We start from the raw sequence: 6,000 nt of genomic DNA, 5'->3' as shown, positions 1-6,000 counted from the left end.
AAATAAACTTCAAAAGAAATTTTAAAAAAAAACTTCAATGGAAAAAATAGTAAGAGCTACGGTCCCTGGGTGGTTCAGTCGGTTAAGAATCCGACTTCAGCTCAGGCCATGATTTCATAGTTCAGGAGTTCAAGCCCTGTGTGGGGCTCTGTGCTGACAGCTCGGAGCCTGGAGCCTGCTTCAGATTCTGTGTCTCCCTCTCTCTCTGCCCCTCCACTGCTTGCACTCTGTCTCTTTTTCTCAAAAATAAATAAAAGATTTTTTTTTTTAATTTAAAAGAAGGAGAAGAAGAAAACACAAAACCCAATTTTTAAAATGGGTAAAAGATCTACCCTGATCATGGAACCTGCTTAAATTTCTCTCCCTCTCTCCCTCTCTCCCTCTCTCCCTCTCTCCCTCTCTCCCTCTCTCCCTCTCTCCCTCTCTCCCTCTCCCCGCCCCTCTCCCCCACTTGTGCCTTTTCTCTCTCTCTAAAATTAAATAAAAAAATAAATGGGGAAAGATCTAAACAGGCAAACAAAGACATATGGCTGAAAAAAAGACCCATGGATGGCAAATCAACATATGACAAGGTGCTCAACACAATTTTCCGTTAAGGAAATAAAAATGCAAACAGCTATGAAATGTCACTGCATACCTACTAGAATGGCTAAAATCCAAAAAACTCGATCACACCAAACGCAGACAGCAATGCAGTGCGTTGGGAAGGTTCGTTCATTGCTCAAGAGAACGCTCGAAGGCGCAGCCACTTGGGAAGGTTTGGCCATCTCTTGTAAAGCTAACCACACACTTTACCACACACACGACCCCGAAGCAATCACGCTCCTAGGCTATTTGCCTAAGGGAATTAAAACCCGTGTTAACCCAAAAACCTATTTGCTGGAAAGAAAAAAAATGTTTACCACAGATCTGTTCGTAGTCCTCAAAAACTGGAGGCAACCAAGTTGCCTTTCAGGAGGGAAGTGGGTTGAGTGTGGAACGGCCATACAACGGAATACTGTTCTGTGAGAAAAGGACCGAGCTATTGATTCACACAACAACGTGAATAAATCTGAAATGCAGAGGGGAGGCAGGGGGAATTCTAGGTGATGGGATTGTCCTGTACGATCCCGGGCTGGTAGATATAAGATGCTAGGCAGATGCCAAATCCTAGAACTTTGCAGCACAAAGACAGAGCTTTCACATGTGCACATTAAAAAAAAAAAAAAAACAAAAAAACCCAGAAGGCTGGGAGACTCCAGAATATAAATGCATTGCAAATGTATGACCTAACTTAACTGTAAGTAGTTGGGGAGCTATGGTGCGGAGGGGTGGGTAATGGAGAGGAATTGACCTAAGTAACTTTGGAAGACAGTTTTAGCCAAAAACCGTGAGGTTAAGGCAAAAGGAACTGTGCATAACCACTGAAGCCTAGAGGCAGCGAAATTAGTCCTCCCAGAGACACGGGTTAACAATGCTGAAACTGCCGTGCCCGTGTCCTGGGGTCAGACCAGAAAGTGGAGGGTGGCTGGGAAGGCTCAGGATTCTCACTGCTGGAGAAGAAAGTCGTAGGTAAGCAAGGAGGACAAAGCACATCGTGCTGGGGTTGTCAGAGACATCAGTACGAATTCATGTTTTAAAAAGGGTTTTGTTTTTTTTTTTTTTTAATTAAGCAGGCTCCATGCCCAACATGGGGCTCGAACTCATGACCCTGAGATCAGGGTCGCATGCTCTACCAACTGAGCCAGCCAGGCACCCCAGTATGAATTCATGTTTAACTCAATTTAGATACAGATGAAAGGTACAGAAATAATTATAGATAAGTGCATATACACGCATAGGTATGTATACACAGGTTTGAATGCATATGCGTATTTCCTAGCTCTGCTGACAGGGACTAGAAGCTGCGATGGCCTAGTGCTCAGAATTTTGTCTGTATCACATGTTTCTAATGCAAGAAATCAGGGGCTTTGGAGAAATAGCCGATTCTAGGGCTAGGGCAGAGAGAACACAAGATAAGCTTGGAGCTTCCAGAAAGTGCTTTAAAAAACTAAACGACGGGGCTCCTGGGTGGCTCAGCCAGTTGAGTGTCCAACTTCGGCTCAGGTCATGATCTCACAGTTCATGGGTCCGAGCCCTGCATCAGGACAGCCCAGAGCCTGGGGCCTACTATGAGTTCGTTCGTTCTCTCTCTCTCTCTCTCTCTCTCTCTCTCCCTCTGCTGCTCATGCTTTGTCTCTCAAAAATAAATAAACATTAAAAAAATTTTCTTAATTAAAAAAAGGATGAGGACATGTGAAGAGAATAAAAAAGCTAGGCCAAAAGAGTTCCCAAGGGGCACCTGGGCGGCTCAGTCCACTTAAGTGTCCGACTTTGGCTCAGGTCATGATATCATGGTTTGGGAGTTCAAGTCCCTCATCGGGCTCTCTGCTGTCAACACAGAGCCCTATTTGGATCCTCTGTCCCCCTCTCTCTGCTTCTCTCCCACTTGCTCTTTTTCTCTCCAGATAAAAATAAACATTAGAAAACAATAATAAAAAAAATCTAAAGAGTTCCCAATCACCAAATTGGGAAAAAGGCAAGCAACCAAATAATGAGGTATTAGATTATAACCCAAAGTATAAGATAGATATCCATGAGTCCATAGCAGTAGAAAGGACTGAATGAATGAATGAGAACAAATCTTTCTTACAGAAGAATTGCAAATAATTTAGGTACATAGTCCCTCCTCCAGCAGGTAGGGCTTACTGGCTCTCCCCTCACTTTGAGCATAGACTATGCTCAGTGACTTGTTTCCAAAGAGTAAAGTACGGGAAGGATGGAAAGAGAAGTAATTTTTCAGTGGATCAGTGTTTCAGAAAAGGTACCTTCTCCTTTCCCCAGGCGATCAAGGTGAACAGTGTCAGTGAGGAGTCCCATGGCTAGCATTGTCCGAAATGATATCATAAGAAGTGTTTCTCCCAAGAACCCAGAACCCTGGCCTAACCTTTAGAAAAACACCAGACAAACCAAGTTGCAGCACATTCTACAAAACCCTAGACCAATATACCGCAGAGCTGTCACGGCAAGCCTGGTCCCAGACCAGAGGAGATGAAAAGACAAGATGGTAAGTGGATGCGGCATTCTGGATGCCATCCTGGAACAGAGGGTATTATTGGAAAAACTAGTGAAATCCAAATAAAATATGGAGGTTAGTTCATAACGATGTGCCAACGTTGGCTTCTTAGTGGTAAGGTAAGACACGGACGACGGGGGATACTGGGTAAGGATCGGTAGGCAGGGACTCTCGAACTGTCTTTACAAAGTTTCTATAGATATGAAAGTACTCTACAATTTTCAAGGTGGGCAAGGCTTGAGAAAGACACAGGCTTCTTGCTGATTAGCCAGGACCAAGAGAGCCACCATAACTGGACTGGCAGAGGTGAGGGGAGTGAAGCCCAGAGAGGCTGCAAAGTCAGACCGGGATCAGCCCTGGCAGGGCCCTGTCAGCTGCATTCGAATCCTGGTTGTGCCTTATGTCAAGTGGGTGATCTTGGGCAAACTCTTTGCTTTCAAAAAAAAAAAAAAAAAAAACCTAATGCCCAACATGAGGGCGGTAGGAGGTGAGGCTTTGGAAGGCGCTTTGCTCATGAGAGTGGAACCCTCATGAATGGGATTGGTTCTCTCATAAAAGAGGCCAGAGAGCTCCTTTCCCCCTTCCAGCACATAAAGGACTCAGAGAGAAGGCACCTACCATCTATGAACCTGAAACCAGGCCCTTACTAGGCACCGAATCTGCTGGTGCCTTAATCTCAGACTTCCCAGCCTCAAGAACTGTGAGAAGTACGTACATTTCCGTTGTTTATAAGCTACCCGATCTCTGATGTTTTGTTATAGTGGCAAGAATGGGCTAAGACATGCTTCAATCTCCCTGAGCCTCAGTTTTCTCATCTGTGAAACGGAGCAGTAGTAATACTTTCCTGATGGTTTCCACTTTGAGGCTGATACGGACATCTTAGTACATGTCTTTAGGTGAACATTTGCACACGTAACTGTTGGATATTTACCTAGGAGTTGCTAGAGCATAAGGCATGCACATAGTCAGCTGTGGTGGATACCTTCCAACAGTGTTCCAAAGTGGGGGTACCCCTCTGAAAGATTTCACATATTTAATTTTGTGCAGAGAATAAAATCCACAGTCACTTTACCAGTGACTTTACCAATCAGTCACTCAGAAAATGGGAAGGTGAGAAAGAGAAACCAAACACAAAAGAGAACGCGTCCGGGGCACCTGGGTGGCTCAGTCGGTGAAGCGTCCGACTTCAGCTCAGGTCACGATCTCGCGGTCCGTGAGTTCGAGCCCCGCGTCGGGCTCTGTGCTGACCGCTCGGAGCCTGGAGCCTGTTTCGGATTCTGTGTCTCCCTCTCTCTGACCCTCCCCTGTTCATGCTCTGTCTCTCTCTGTCTCAAAAAAATAAATAAACGTTAAAAAAAAAATTAAAAAAAAAAAAGAGAACATGTCCTGGGGCACCTGGGTGGCTCCGTTGGTTAAGTGTCTGACTTAGGTTGTGATCTCACAGTCAGGAGATCGAGTCCCACGTTGGGCTCCATGCTGGGCACGGAGCCTGCTTAAGATTCTCTCTCTCCTTCTGTCTCTGTCCCCTGCCAAAAAATAATAAATAAAATAAATACATATATAAAAGGGAAAGCATGTGTTCTGTAATTGTGTATATACAAAGACAAAACCAACCAACTGCCTGGAAGTCAGAATAGCAGTAACCCTTGGTGGATGGCTAGGGACCGATAGAGGCACAAGAGGGGCTCCTGGGGGGCGGCAAATGTTCCGTTTCTGGCTCTGAATGGCTAGCTGTGTGGGTGTGTTTCCTGTGTGAAAATCCATCAAGGTGTGTGTTTTGCATATCGGTTGCACTTTGGGAAAATTTTATATTAAAGAAGATTCTAGAGGCACCTGGGTGGCTCAGTCGGTGAAGCATTCTACTCCTGATCTCCGCTCAGGTCATGACCTCACAGTTCGTGGGATCAAGCCCCATGTCCGGCTCTGCACTGACAGCGAGGAGCCTGCTTGGGATTCTCACGCTCCTCTCTGCCCCTCCCCCATTCACGTGGGAGCATGTTTTCTCTCTCTCTCTCTCTCAAAATAGATAACTGTTTAAAGAGGATTCTACCGAAGGACTTTAGGAAAAAGAGTGCCATTATTTCTAAAGGTTGGTTCTGGCTGCCGCGTGGAGAATGGGTTCTAGAGAAATGAGAGAGAGAACCGGAGACCATCTAGGAGGCTAGTGCAGGGTGGGGGGCGGAGAGACAGTGGTTGCTGGGAGCACGGGAGGGGGTGGGGAGCCGTAAAGGAAAGGATAAATACTGGAAGTATTCTGGAAGTGAGCTGACAAGACTTGTGGGTAAACAGGACGCGTGGGGTTAGGCACGAGAGGGGTCAAGGATGACACCCAAGTTCCAGCCTGACCGACTAAGTGGACAGCACTGACTTTTACTGAAACAAATTGCCTGTTAGTCATCGCTCTCATCCACACCCGGGAGGCTCCTTATCTCCAGGCCTGGGCACGGTGCCCAGCAATAGAAAAGGAGCACCCCTAAAGTACTTATGGGATGAATGAAATGACTCTCCCCGCTGGGCAGACCCGGAACCAGGGTGTGGAGGTGACGGCAGAGCAGATCATATACGAGAGAAGGAAGGGCTTAAGTCGCGGGAATAAAAGGCACAGGATAGGGAACATGATCGATGATATTGTGATGCTGTTGTGTGGTGACGGGCGGGGACTACACTCGGGGTGAGCACAGGGTAACGTGCAGAGAAGCTGAATCACTATGCTGTACCCCTGAAACTGATATAACATGGTATGTCGAATATACTCAAAATAAAAATATTTTTTTAAGTTTATTTTACTGGGGTGCCCGGGTGGTTCAGTCAGTTAAGCGTCCAACTTTGGCTCGGGTCGTGATCTCACGGCTCGTGGGTTCGAGCCCCGCGTCGGGTTCTGTGCTGACAGCCCGGAGCCTGGAGCC

This window comes from Panthera onca, chromosome B3, assembly GCF_046562875.1.
Source record: "Panthera onca isolate mPanOnc1 chromosome B3, mPanOnc1 haplotype 2, whole genome shotgun sequence".
NCBI lineage: Eukaryota > Metazoa > Chordata > Mammalia > Carnivora > Felidae > Panthera > Panthera onca.
The sequence above is the reverse complement of the archived record's forward strand: the minus strand, read 5'-3'. Positions refer to the sequence as shown.